The 15,413-nt window shown below is 32.2% G+C and overlaps 2 pseudogenes; one reads left to right on the top strand and one right to left on the bottom strand.

The window, feature by feature from the left end:
- Positions 1-1,299: 1,299 nt before the first annotated feature.
- On the top strand, positions 1,300-5,584 carry LOC132067872 (sesquiterpene synthase 14-like; annotated as a pseudogene).
- A 1,341-nt stretch (positions 5,585-6,925) lies between these two features.
- Positions 6,926-10,818, bottom strand: LOC132053011 (sesquiterpene synthase 14b-like; annotated as a pseudogene).
- Between the last annotated feature and the right edge of the window lie 4,595 nt (positions 10,819-15,413).

Raw genomic sequence — 15,413 nt, 5'->3', positions numbered from 1 at the left:
CTTATATAAATAATCAAAATCCATTAACTATCTTTTTTTTTTCTAGACATTTAATTATGTAAACACAATTTGATTAGGGAAAAGTTAATAAAAACAGTCATAAGTTTCTAGGAGTGAACAATTTCTTAAGGGATGTGCATGAGCTAAAAGAACTACTTATTATGGAACTGAGGGAGTATAATATATATTATCAACTCATTAAATCACTTAAAATCACGGCAAATTATCATAATCTAATGCACATATTTGGTCCGGATAAGTTTTTACCATCACTTTTGATCGTCAATTAATTATTTATAGACGATGTTTTCATTTTTTTTTTTTTGTTATTTTTTTTTTCTCTTTTTCTTACTCCATTTCTTTATGGTTGAAAATTCATGCTAACGGTCACAACTTCTCATGATCTGTAACTTTGTCATCAACTGGTCCTTTTTTCTTAATCCTTCTTAAGGGCACTATCTAGAAAGGGAGAAACATCATTTATTATATACAAGGACACGCAGATACAGTGGCAGAGTAAGAATTTTTACTAAAGGGTGTTAAAATAAAAAAGTAAATATACTATGAAATTAAAGGCGTTCAACACATAGTATACATACATAAAAAAGTTCTGTTTACATACAATGTAACTTTTCGGCTAAGGGGTGTTGACACCCCTTGGATGCATGTGGTTCCGCCACAGCGCAGATAAGTACATGATTTATCTAGATTTAATTTTACTAAAATTGAATAAATAATTATTCTATAAAAATATTATATCTAAACACATGATTAATAGTATATGTCCCAACATTATAGGCATGAAATTTTATATACAAAATTGTTAAATGTGTAGTACTGTCCATAGGCGGTGCGTGGAAAAGTAGCATTACTGGTGGAAACGGTCAGAAGTGAATGTCATGCATGCCGGGCAGGACTAGTGAAATATAGTAGCAAAAATTGTAATCATTTCTCGAAAATGAGATACTGTGAAATTCATTACTAGAACATTATGAGTGACAATATTAACGCAACTAAATAAGTTTCCAACAGAAGTTCATTTCAATGGTGGCCTAGTGTAAATTCACACATTGTTCAATTTGACGAGCCAACAATTCACTTTCACTCATCTCAATTGCAGTATTATAAATACTTCACCACACAATCAGCAAATTTCACAAGACGTTTACTTAAGAGAGAGAGAAAAAAACAATGGTTGCTTCTTCTCTCAGCTTTGGAAATATTCAATCAATGGTTTGGGGTTCTCATTTTTTTCTCCCCAACAATTCTACATATCCCAGCAGTATGTGTAAATTAAAGATGAGTAAAGCGATGGTCGATTCTTCCATCAGTACTAGTACACGTCCCTTGGCAAATTTTCACTCAACAATTTGGAGAAAATATTTCCTCTCCGACACTCGTCAACTCACAGTACGTATGACATACACATACCCTTATGCAGGCTTTATAAATTTTTGTTGTTTAACTTAATAGGAAAACACTACAATGTGAAGTAAATTAAAATACTTTCTTGGAAGGATTTAAGTCATAAACACTAACACGTTGAAGAACTTTTTAAACCATCAATAATGTCGTAATGAACTTGTTATAGTATGTTAGTTATTATTTTTACTATCAAGTTACCAATTCATGCTTATATATCATAGAGATTTAGCTCTTACTACCATAAAGTGGCCTGATATGTGTAATACATTATGTTTTTGCACTGTCGATACGTGCATAGAACTTAAAACTCTTTTTCAAAAGTTAAATACTTCTATAACATTAGAAATTTAACTCTATCAATGCATAGAACTTAAAACTCTTTTTCAAAAGTTAAATACTCCTATTAACATTAGAAGTTTAACTCTTTATATAGAATTTAAGTTATATAAACTGAGTACATAATTATCAGTCTGCTTTAACATGTTGCATTTGTGGATTGCACCGTCAGTGTTAGTAGTAAAATATATAGTACTAATGCTTATAACGTTTTTGGTGAAGGAAATTAGTGCCCAAGAAAAGTTTGAACATGAAGAGTTAAAAGAAAAGGTCAGGCAAATGTTAGTGGAAACGCCAGATCATAGTACACAAAAACTTGTATTGATTGATACAATCCAACGACTGGGAGTGACATATCATTTCAAAAATGAGATTGAAACATCCATTCAAAATATTTTTGATGAGTCCATGCAGAATGAAAATAATGATGGCGATCTTTACGTTGTTGCTCTGAGTTTTCGACTACTCAGACAACAAAGGCTTTACATGTCTTCAGGTAATTTTAAATTCCTTCTTTGTCCTTCTCCTATTACGCCGTTATTTATAATAGTATGAAATTAAACAAAGGTCTTCAAAAATTTTACATGTCTTACTAAAGTGTAATTTTAAATTCCTTCTTTGTCCTTCTCCTATTACGCCGTTATTTATAATAGTATGAAATTAAACTAGACTTGGTCTTCAAAAAATTCACTAACGATGACGGGAAGTTCAAGCAAACTCTTACTAAAGATGACCAAATTTATTTAAAAATCAATCTTCATTTTCTGAAATTATTTTTTAATTTCCGCGGGAAAAATGTTAATTTGTTATCTGATTAATTTAACGCTTATACGAAGAGGCATAATTCAGCGAGAAAAAAACAATTTTCGTGCATTAAACATTTAAGAGCAAATAAAACCTATTGAGTCATAGTGTGGAAGAGTCGAAGTCGTAGGCGTTTGAGGTACCGCCACTCCTACGCACAGTATATCCGTATCTTTTACCATCACTCATCTCGAATTTTTCAACGTTACATACTTTTTGTTTTTTTTTTTGTGTTTGTTTGTCTCTTCCATGCTCCCCAACATTTTGAGCAATTCATTCAAGGCTCAAATTAGTGAAGCCTTAAGGCAGCCCATTCATACAAATGTACCAAGATTGGGAGCAAGGAAATACATATGTATTTATGAAAACATTGAATCGCATGATGATTTGCTTTTGAAATTTGCAAAACTGGATTTTAACATTTTGCAAAAGGCTCACCAAAGGGAGCTTCGCGAGCTTACAATGTACATACACTAATCTTATCGTTCTCGTTATTCACCCGAATATCATAGTATGTACTAGAGGTAGCAAATGGACACATATATTAGATCAAATTTGGGTCTGTCAAAGTGGGTCAAATCAATAAATAAAGGGGTCCTTCCAACGCGACCCAACCTCACCTCCTTTTTATTTATTTTCTTGTGGAAAAAAAAAATGAAAGCTGATGTATTTTTCTTAAATTATTAGCTTAGGTTGTTCTTAATTCACATTATTCTCATTCTCAAACTTGATTTTATATGTTTGGGTTTTGGTTGTTATTTTGATTCTTCGTGCAATATTTTGACCGAATAGATAGTTTGATGATGAGTCAATATTTGGGGTTTAACCCATTAGATCAAGCCAAGAAACTGGTATGACTCAACCCATCGATTATATGCATACTCGTGTAATGAGATCGAAATGCATGTAACTAATCAACCGTTTCTCTTGTACTATAGGTGGTGGAAAGATCTGAATTTTGAAGAGCAATTTCCGTATGCAAGAGATAGATTGGCGGAATGTTACTTTTACTCAGTAGGAATGTTCTTTGAGCCTCAATATAGTCGTGCAAGAAGAATGCTAGGAAAAGTACTCACCATATGCACCATGATTGATGACACATATGATGCTTATGCTACTTATGATGAACTTGTGCCTTTCAGAGATGCATTCGATAGGTAAAGTATATATAAATACTTAATGCATTTGTATTTTAATTGTCTAGCTGATCATTATTGATTATTATGAAATAATTAGTGTAGAAATGTAGAAAATTTAGCTACAAATCCTTAACGTATGTGCAGATCATGTAATGACGTTAGTGCGGTTGATTCAGTACCTCTGAATCTGAAACCTGCTTATCAAGCACCTCTGGACCGTTATAATGAAATAGAAGAAGAATTGACCGGAAAAGAAGATAAATTGGACCGTGTCTGCTATGCAAAACATGAGGTATTTAAGCTCCCTTAATTAGCTTTATATAAATTATATAAACTAAGTTATAAGGAAGAAATAAACGAAAAGATTAGAGAGGAAGAAATTAAACATTCGAAATCCAAAAGAAGACATGGTTTATGTGATACTCAAAGAAGTTGAGTGATTTTTTCGTTATAAAATTAATTTATTGACTTTTGGTGCAATAGCGTAAAAGTCGACCGACCATCCTTAAAAATTACCCTTACTTTTTATTTTACTTAATTATGTCTTCAACATGTACTCCCGGTTGCATGCAAACATGTTCCTTTTTCATTGGGCGATTATGTGGAAATTCTCCCGATAACCGATCGAGAAGACTTGAGCCTAAGACTTTTGTCATGTTATGAGTTCATGTAGAATCACCTCATTTAAAAACTTAAACCAATGAAGAGAGTACACTTTTATTACTTATTATATTTGCCATGATCTTCTGTTTAGATGAAAAAATTGGTCAGAGCTTATCTTAAGGAAGCACAATGGTTGAATGATGGCTATATTCCAAAATGTGAGGAGTATATGAAAAAATGCAACTGTAACTGCTGCCGTTATGATGATTGCACCAACTTCCTTAGCTGTTATGGAGGAATCTATAGCCAAAGAGACTTTTGAGTGGGTGATAAATGAGCCTTTGATTGTTCGAGCTTCAGCAGTACTCAACCGATTAAGAGACGATATTAATTCACATGAGGTAAGCATCTTCAAATGTAAGTTTCTGTTAAATTTTTTTTCTTCTCACATTTCACGGTAAATCTAACCGACTTTGGTCACTACTAGAAATGGAGAATTTCTACTGAACCAGCTCACTGAAAAACGCATGGTGGGTAACAACTTTCTATTGAAACGCTGAGAAATTTTCTAATTTTTCAATGTGAAAACAATACTATGAGGTTTTTCCAATCGACATTCAGTGGGAAATAAGCACTGAACATTTTTCAATGGAAACTCAGTGGGAAAATAGAGAGTTTTTAGTAGTGTGTTAAGTATTTGACTGGATCAAAAAATGTTTTTAGTAACGTGTTAAGTGTATGACTGGATCAAAAAATGCTCATTTTCGTCAAACTTAAAAGGACCAAAATTGCTGAGGAGTATACATTTTTAAGAGGCTAACTTGAACCTACCCTTAAACATAAGAGATCGTTTTTTATTTTCTCTAAAAAGAGACAGTCACTTGACTTAATGCTGAATCAACATAGTAAAAGGTAGAACAGGTTTACTAAATTCATGCTTCGCTAGAAAAGTATGATATTCATAGATTGAGATCTATTTCTGTGCAGTTCAACAACAGAGAAATCATATAGCGTCATTCATAGAATGCTACATGAAAGAATATGGAGCTTCAAAGCAAGAGGCATATGCTGAGGCTCAGAAGGAAATCATTAATGCGTGGAAAGACATAAACACGGAATTCCTCTATTCTACTCAGGGAGTACCAACGTTCGTCCTCGAGCTAGTTTTAAACACTGCACGCCTGGTGGAGATTTTCAAAGAAAATGATTATATAAATTCTCAGACCGAATTTAAAGACTACATTGCCTGGCTTTTAGTTGAATCTTTCAATGTTTAAGAAATAAATTATCTTCAGCTTATCAAAGAAGAGAGTGCCAATGTTGTCTTGACACTCATATTTGTTTCAATAAAGTATGTCAACGTAACAATGTTCCACATTTCGCCCTCGTCGAGGGAAATTTACAGGTGAATACGGTGCGGGCCACTGCTCTCCCTTTTACTCTAAACAATGTTAGTATTAGTTAGTGTTATTGATGGGAAAGTATTGACAAGAGGTTTTGGTGAATATATTTGTCATTTTAATTATTAAAATGACTGGTTGTGATTAAAAGGTACCTATTCTTAAAAAGTTTAAGTTAAAAGGTACCTATTCCGAAGAGGTTTAAGTCTGTTGGTTTGAACTGACTTTTAGGTATTATAAATACCTAATCATTCCAAAACAAAAAGAGAAATCAGATTTCACTCTCTCTTTCACTTTCATTACAAATCAAAACATTCTGTTCTGGTGGGAAATTCGAATTAATTGTTGTTCGAATTTTATTGGCTTTGTAAATTTTGGAGGAATTTTGCTACCATCCCTACAGCAACGATGTGGGAGGCTTAAATTTCAAAAGAATAGAGATTACTCTATCAAAGTTGAATCTAGATTACTCTATCAAAGCCTAATCTTTTTCTCCAAGTATTATTTTCTAGCAATCTTAAGAAATTTAAGCGAATTATTTTATCAATCATTGCAGTTTATTTAATGATGCTGTGTATTCATTTTGAACTAGACTATCATGAAAAGTCAGCTAATCCAGCGTCTGCTAGTGATTATCGATCGAAGAAATTCAATTTGAAATGACATTGAATGTTCAATGCCTGGATATTTTCTAAATATCATAACGACGAGGAAAATATTAATTTAACGTGAGGATTTAAAAGTCAGATTATTTTTTCCCACTTCTGAAACCTATTTTCCTAACAAACAAAGAGTTCCGTGCAAATTAAGCCTAAAGATTCAAGCAATAGAATCATATTATAATCCTAGAAATGAGACAGCTCTCTTTCTGAATGTCTCCATTTTTTTTCAAACCTCTGGACGGAGAAGAATATTATTCAATCTCATTAGTTAAATTCAAAGTAAAAGGAAAAAGTTTTTTAGTTTTAGAATGTAATTGTCACTAGTTTAAAATCGAATTCAACAGAATATGAGAAATGACAAAAATGGAAATTATTTTCTTATTTGATTCTACAAAGTCGTACCGAAGCCTTTGTTTTTATTTCTTTTACTTTAATGTTTGCATCATTACTTTCAAGGCTTGAACAACTTGAAGTAGTCAAGCCGCTAAACGTGGTTATGTCCTAAAGAAAAGCTATATATGCTTGCAATGAGATTAAAACATCCATCAACAACATATTTGAAACCGGACTCAATACGACTTCATCGCTTATATTTTATTAAACGAAAATATGAGTAAAAAAAACAACACACATGAACTAATGTTCTTGATATGCTGAGACAACTATTCTCAAACATTAATAGAAAGCAGCAACCCCCCAATTTCAGCAATCACTTAGAAATATTTCTAAGTTTTGGAACCTTGATATTGTTTGCCTAAAGTTAAGCACTTGATGAATGGTACACATCAACACGATTATCCACATGATGTACCATTGATAGAATTAACAAACAACAAGGTGATGACGTCTTTAAGCTTGTTTTTCGAATTTGTAAAATCATCCTCTTCGAGAATTTCTACAAGGCGCGCAAGATTTAAGGCAGGATCGAGGACAATCGTTGGTACTTCAGTAGCACGTAGATATTCTATGTTTAGGTCTTTCCATGCATTTGTGATTTCCTTCAAAGCCTCAGCATATGCCTCTTGTTTTGAAGCTCCATATTCTTTCATGTAGCATTCAATGAATGAAGCTCCATGTTCTCTTTGTTGTTCGTGCTGCATGAAATAGATTTCAGTATGTGCAATACAACTACACGTCTAAACTTTAAACATCTTTTTTTAAGTTTAAACTTAAATGTTCTAAAACTTTTAAAGCCAATACATTCTTTAAATATAGATAGTTCAGGTAATTAAAACCTACGTATTCTTGCATAATTAAAACTCTGTTTGCTGACTAATTAGCCTATCCATGTTAAAATGTATCTATTTCTCATCTTGTGCCAAATGTACCTCCAAAATAGGCAACGAGACCTACTCATAGCTTTAGGGGAAATTAAAGAATGCAAATAAGGAATATGTTGGCATACTTACTTCATGTCCAATAATATCGTCCTTTAATCTGTTGATTAGTGATGAAGCTCGAGCGACCAAAGACTCATTTATCATCCATTCAAAAGTCTCCTTTGCTATAAATTCCTGCATAACAATCAAAGAGGTAACAATAATCATCTGAACGGAAATAGTTAAAGTAGCGTTTCTCTTATATTCCTCGCATTTTGGAATAGTGCCAGCATTCAACCATTCGGCTTCCTTAAGATAGCTTTTGGTCCACTTTTTTGCCTAATGAAGAAGGAAATATCAGAAGAAAAAAAAAATTTAACAAGTAGAATTAGAAGCATATACATATCATAAAAAAAGGTAGCTAGCGCGGTGCATACACTCGGCCGCATACAAGTGGTGCTTGGAAGAGCAAGAAATGACCATAATAAAGGTCTAGTGTCCGAAGCATATTCCATATCTTCTTTCGGATAAATTGTAAGGGTTTTATCTCTTACTTTTCTTTTTCTTCGTTGTAAGTTAGTTTAACCGATTCATGAGGCCGAGTTATTAAGCAAGCTTACCTCATTTTTTGCATAGTAGACACATTCTGCTTTACCGTCTTTGGTCAATTCTTCTTCTATTTCATCAAAATAATCCATGAAGACTTGATAAAGAGGTCTCATATAGGGCGATATCGAATCCATAGCACTAGTGTCACATCTGCACGTCAGGGGTTTGTATATCAAAGTCCACTAGTTGATAGTATATATTTTACTTCTACATATCATTTTACGATAGCTAGTACTACTATACTTAATATATAGATGCATAATAACACTTAAATCTTTAAATCTTACTCAACAACGGGGAAATGACAAAGATTGATTATTAAGGTTATACTTTCACCTCTCGATTGCATCGGTGAAAGGCATAAGTTCGTCATAAGTTGCACAAGCATCATAGAGGTCATCAGTGATGGTGATGATAACGATTAATTTTGTTAACGTTCTTCTTGCACGTCTATACTTAGGCTCAAAAAACACCTCTGTTGCCCAAAAGTAACACTCCACCAGTTTGTCTCTTGATATGGAAATTTGTTTACAAAATCCAGGTCTTTCCACCACCTATATATAATATTTATATACACAAACATACTAATGGTTAGTCACGTTTTAATATATAACATTTTAATATATCACACGAATACTATAATTTATATCACGAAGTATATACCATATTCATATATACCTGGTAAGTTCGCTAAACTCTCTTTGGTGCATCTTTTGTAAAATGTGGAAATCCAATTTCGCAAATTTCAAAAGTAAATTGTTATGTGCTTCAATGTTTCTATAAATACGCAAGTATTTTCCTGCTCCACCTCTTGGTACATTTGTATGAATGGGCTGGCTCAAGGCTTCACTAACTTGGACCTTGAGTGAGTTGTCCAATTTAGGGCCCATGGACTCGAGATGAGTGATGGTAAAAGTTAGAGCTTCTTCAAGAATGTCTTCCCTATGCACTCTTAGATGTGCTGCTTCATATAAACTTAATAATCCTAGCACATCTTTAGTAAGAGTTTCCTTGAACTTCCCATCATGGTTGATAAATTTTTTGAATGCATCTGCTTAATTATCATCATGTGAGAGACTAAACTAGTTAAAAAGACGTACAAAGCCCAATATATGTGAATGTGTGTGTGTTAATAATAATTTTATGTTGGTTGCTATCGTTAAAAGTTGACTCAAATTGAAAGTTATCTGCCAAAATCTAAAGTTATGGTCTATGACACCTCATAAAGTATGGGTTATTATGTGTGGATATCATGATGTAATTTCTAATATAATGAAAGTTAAATTAGAAATGCAGAAAGTTGTGCAACTATAAAAAAGGTTATGGTCAAATTTTCTTTTGGTATTCCGTCGTCGTAAAAGGTAATAAGGGTTTACGTCTTGGTTTGGAAGACCGCAGGTTGAAGGACTTCACCAGTTCTCATGGATTCAGATACACTTGCGCTTCTAGTATTATTTTAATCTTGATGATTTGACAAGATTTGTCTTGAAAAGATGGATTTCATTTTGAAGTTTGGACTTTAACGATAGTTATATCTCTACAGATGCTAGACATTCCACAAGAAATATTCCTCTTGATTATCTTTTTTCAATTGACTTCTAAAAGGATTAACAAATTAAATTTCACTGTGTTACATCTAATTGCAAGTGAAATAAAGATCATGCGCTCTTTCATTTTTAACTGAATTATCCCTGGGCTAACTAAACTTAAATGTTTTCTTTTTAGTTTTAAACTAAGCCTCATCCGTAATTTTTGAATTCATAAAGTTTAAATTTAAATGCACCTTTATGTTTAGACATGATGATCACACCTCATCAACATTTTACTTTTGACCATATATGAACGCCAATATCTTTATTGCTATATGACAAACTCAAAAGCAACGAACTTCTCAAGTGCATAGAAAACCTATATATAGTTGAAAGTTTAACCCAATATTGAAATAATAAAAGAAAAGGAAGTAGTAATTCTAAGATATATGATATACCAGGAGACATGTAATGCCTTTGTTGTCTCACTAGTAGAAAACGAAGAGCAACAACGTACAGATCATCATCATCATTTTCATTTTCTTCGAATTCATCAAAAATGTTCTGAATGGATGATTTAATCTCATTTTCAAAATGATATGCCACTCCCAGTCGTTGGATTGCATCAATCAATACAAGTTTTTGTGTACTATTATCGGGTGTTTCCACCAACATTTTCCTGACCTTTTCTTTTAACTCTTCGAGTTCAACTTTTTCTTGCATGCTAATTTCCTGCACCAAATTTATAAAACTAATCGTCAGTATTGTTTTACTACCTTTATATAAAGTAGCAGCAAATGCAATGTTTTAAAGATATATATGAGTGGGCACATACTGCGAGTTGATGATTGTAGGAGAGAAAATAGTCTCCCCAGGCACTAGAGTGATAATTTGCCAACGGACGTGTAATAGTAGTATGAACCATTGCTAATTGACTCATACTTTTCTCTTTCCCAAAAGTGGTTTTCCTAGCTTTAGTTACTACCAATTTGAGATTTTTGCTGCTATATGGTGAGGTATTTTATAGTGCAAATGAGGTATTTTATAGTGCAGCTGGGACGACAAGTGTCCAAGTGAGTAGTTATCCAAATAACTTTCCTATTTCCGGAAAGTATTCTCTTATTCTCAAATTATATGTCATGATTTCTAAAAATAATTGTCTTAAATTATTTGTATTCAAGACAAAATAAATCATTTCTCTCCCATTTTGCCCTTAGTACTCTCCGATCACCATAATATATAAGTGTTCTTTTGGCCTTTGACACACTCCTTAACAAAATACTAACTTCTAGAAATTTTTTTTTGACTAACTTGCCCTTAATTAAACAGTACCTATTTAATAAAGTTTGTTGATTACATAAAAATACACTCAAATTATCTTAACATGAGTAAATTTGAAAATAAATAATTAATATCTTCTTGATTATATAAATGGATACTTATTTTGGACCAAAATTAAAAAGCCAAAAGGACACTTATTATGGACCAGAGGGAGTAATAATCGTTCTTGAAGACTACAAAGTACAAATACCTAAATTATAAAGAGATGACACATAAAAAATAATATTCAATAAAGTGAGATTATATATGAAGATCTAAATAAGAGTAAAATGGTCAAACCTCCCTCTTAATTAATATTTTTTTAAAGGCGCGTAAAAGAGAAATACGACAAATAATTTGAGACCAGGGGAGTAATCTTTTTGTGGGATTACTTTCATATAATGGTGGTGGGCTATAATTTTCTATTGAAGATTTTTCTTTATTTACTGTTAATGATTTTTGAAGATTGTATATCATGGTCTTTGATCTTGCACTATTTTATTTTCATACTACTTTGAATTGTTTGTCCTTATCTGACCTTATTTTCCATGTTGTCCTTATCTGACCTTATTTTCCATGCTTTCTCTTGAGCCGAAGATTTTTCGGAAACAGCCTCCGTACATTGTATAGATAAGTTCTGCGTACACTTCTCAGACCCCACATTGTGGGATTTCACTGGATACGTCGTTGTTGTTGTTACTGTTAATGATTTTCTGTTCCAATTGTGCTAATCGACTTAACCACGTCATTAATGACCGATACTCCCACTTCCATGTAATAATGCACATTAAGTACTCTTATTAATATATTATCCTGTTTACCAAAAAGGAAAAAAAATGACCTATACTCATTATAGTATGGCGGCTCTCCGAATTACAAGATATTATTTTAAATACAGAAAATTACATGAACAATTATCAAGATACATTTTTTAATACGGAGATTTACATAACTATACAAGATTGAAAACCAAATTTCAAAAAATTAAAACAGTTTTCTAATTTCATGACCCGCTATCATCCAAAATAATACCACAAAATTCTATCCTTCTCGATCAGTTTGGCCAATGGAAAAGTGATTAGATTTCTTTCTCTGAAGGTATTGTTTGACTATTGGTTTTGCTTTTGAAACTTTATTATATTTGTAAGAAAAATAACATCAAGTTAATATACGATAATTATAATTAACTGAATTCACAAATTAATATTTATGAATGTTTCGACTTTCATTTTCAAATCATTGGACAGGGCGCAGATATTATTGAATCCAATGAATTAAACTTATGTCAAAAGATTTAAATATATTCCCACCAAATTCATCATAACAAAGATGAAACTTATGCATCAGATTATTTCGCAGCACACTACACATTCAAAATTCACTTCACGTGCTCGTCTCAATTGCATTATATATTAAAGTTTATGAATCTTCTAAGCTGGCAAAGGCAATATTGAGGAGTTTCATATTGTCATTGTTCACGAAGTTAAATACCCCTGCTTTCATTTTTATTTATCCAGTATACTAAAAATAAATCTTTATTTTTTGCTTCTTCAATTTAGAAAATCAAGAGATAATTTTTTATTTCATACCTATTTTGCCCATATTATTAATTATTTGGCTGGAAACTTTAAGAAATTATTAGTGATTGCATAGCTTCTAAAGTATGTTTGATTGATTTCAATTATTTGGACGATGTATAGTAATTAAGGGTGATATACTGTAGTAAAATTTGTCTTTTTATTTATTGTGTGTCAAAACATGAACAAGTAAAAATGAACGGAGAGAGTATTAAGTAGGTGTTTGGCCATAGAAATCAAATATTTTTCACTTTATTTGAAATTTTTGAAGTTAAGAGTTGAAGATGGAGTCATGCTTAGTTATAATTTTTAGAAAAAATATTCTGTTATTCGAATGTACTAAAAATGGGGAAAAAAGTGAAAAAGTTTAGCGTCAATTATTTCACATCAGATGCCATAATTAAAGGTAAATCTGCGCAATAACTAAAGGTAAATCTGCAAAGACATTGAATTAGGCCAAAAATAGATGCAATAACGGAGAGGCACGTTTGAAATGAAATTATCGACAAAGGTGTTTCCACATATAGCAGTAGAGCCCACACAATATGTACTTTCTCCGTTTATTTTTATTTATCCACTATATTAAAAATAAATTTTTATTTTTATATATTCATTTTATCATATTAAGAGAAAGCCACATATTTTTTCCTTTTTTACCCTCAATATTGATTACTCTTTTTCAAATCTATTAAAATTATACACTATATTATAATTAAATATACATTTTATTTATTAATTTTTAATGAACGTGCAAAATTTGAACAAGTAAAAGTAGGAAGCGCAAGTGGACGGCTCGGCAGGATTCGACAAAGCAGGGGCAGCTGAAGCTGCTGTTTTAGCCCATAATTTTGGGGCCCCCAAATTTTCCAAGGTTTCTACAAAAGTTTGTATAGATAAGTATTACTATGCTCTTGCTAATTTGATCAGAGATGAATTCAAGATTTAAATTTTATAGTTTAATTTTTCAGGATTTTTAGTTGAACCATTTGTAGTTTAAAAGTTATTGGTTTACGTCATACTATTTATTACAATTTTAATAAGTTTTTTACTCATAAATTTATGTTCCGTATTAAAAGTTAGGATTTCAATTGGACCCACCTTCAATGCTACATACGCCCCTGAATTTGGTGTATTAAAGATTTAAATATTTGATTAAAATACTGGATTTGTTAATATCCTTGTGCCGAGAGTCTACAGAAACAACCTCTGTACTTCCCAAAGTAGGAGTAAGATCTGCGTACACTCTATCCTCCCCAGACCTCACTTTGTGAAATTTCACTGAGTATGTTATTATCGTTGTTGTTGTTGTGCTAGATTTGTTATTAGTTATCTCAGATATTCTGTTTCTATACTAGGTAGAGACAGCCCGTGCTGCAAGTTGAAATCAGATAATCAACACTATTTGCTAATTGAGAGAGTATCTATGTACATTTTGGATCAAAATACAGACACATCCATGACAACATTGCATTAGTAGATGCTTAAGGTGTTACATTATCATAGCTATTTGTATATTGACCAACGATGATGTGTTGTCTGTACGATATTTAGTCTTCTTTTTAGCCTTGCCTTAGCTTTTTCCTTTGTCAAAAGACCTGTAAACAAAGAAAGGAAAGACAGTAAACAGATAGCAAATTGAAGTTGTCGAGAAAGAATAACAACAAATGCTTACAAAGGGGGGAAAAGCATCCCATTGCTTCTTCATTGCTTCTTAGGGATCCCATAATTACAAATGACTCCCACAGCTGCTGCTAGCTGTTGCCATCTGGGAAAAAAAAATTAAACAAATAATGGGCATAGGTCTAAGCTGGTCCTAGTCAATGCATATTAGTAATCCAGAGTTCCCCCAGTGTATACTGGATTACAACTCAAAAAAATGAAGTATTTTACTCCCTCCGGATCAAAAAAAGTGTCCAATTAGCCTTTTCTTCTTGGGTCAAAAAAAGTGTCCACTTATTAAATCAAGAAACAATTAACCTTATCTTTTCAGATTTGCCCCTATTAAGTGTTATGTGATCAAATCCTAATGTCTATTTAATTAGAGGTAGTTTAGTCAATTTACATATTATTATTTTTGGAGCGAGTAGTTTCTTAAGGGGTGTGCGAATGGCTAAGTAGACTCTTTTTTTGATCCGGAGGGAGTAATTCTCAGCCATATGATTCAACCATTCACGCCAAGATCACATATACTTGGAACAGTTTGTAGCACTAATTTTCGTAGTGATAATTATCGTTCTCTAATATAATTAGAAAAAAAAAAAAAAACTCACAGATGGATCCGATAGATAAATATGCATACTAACTTATGCAGAAGCATGATCGCGACTCGCAAGTACACACGACATATTTGTATCCGCAGTTAATTTGCGTCTTGATTGACCATAAGAAGGTAGAAGGCCTAATAATATGTTCAAGGCCTATCAATATGAGCGGTAAAATCATTAACGTGAATAGCAGATCTATATGCAAGAGCAAATTTAACGTAGAATGGTAGATCTCATGTCGTCAAAAAATTATATAGACAAGGTGTTATGCATGTTCCTTTCCTTTTCCTTATTTCAAGGAATATCATAGATCATAATTCGAATATAACAATATAAACACAGATTAAGAACTTGCATTTAGGTAGATGAAATAAATAACCAATATCATAAATTATATCGTTTCGTCAAACTCATATTTCATAGACT

The sequence above is a fragment of the Lycium ferocissimum genome, chromosome 1 (assembly GCF_029784015.1).
Source record: "Lycium ferocissimum isolate CSIRO_LF1 chromosome 1, AGI_CSIRO_Lferr_CH_V1, whole genome shotgun sequence".
NCBI lineage: Eukaryota > Viridiplantae > Streptophyta > Magnoliopsida > Solanales > Solanaceae > Lycium > Lycium ferocissimum.
Note: the sequence above shows the minus strand (reverse complement) of the source record. Positions and strands in the feature narration are given on the sequence as shown.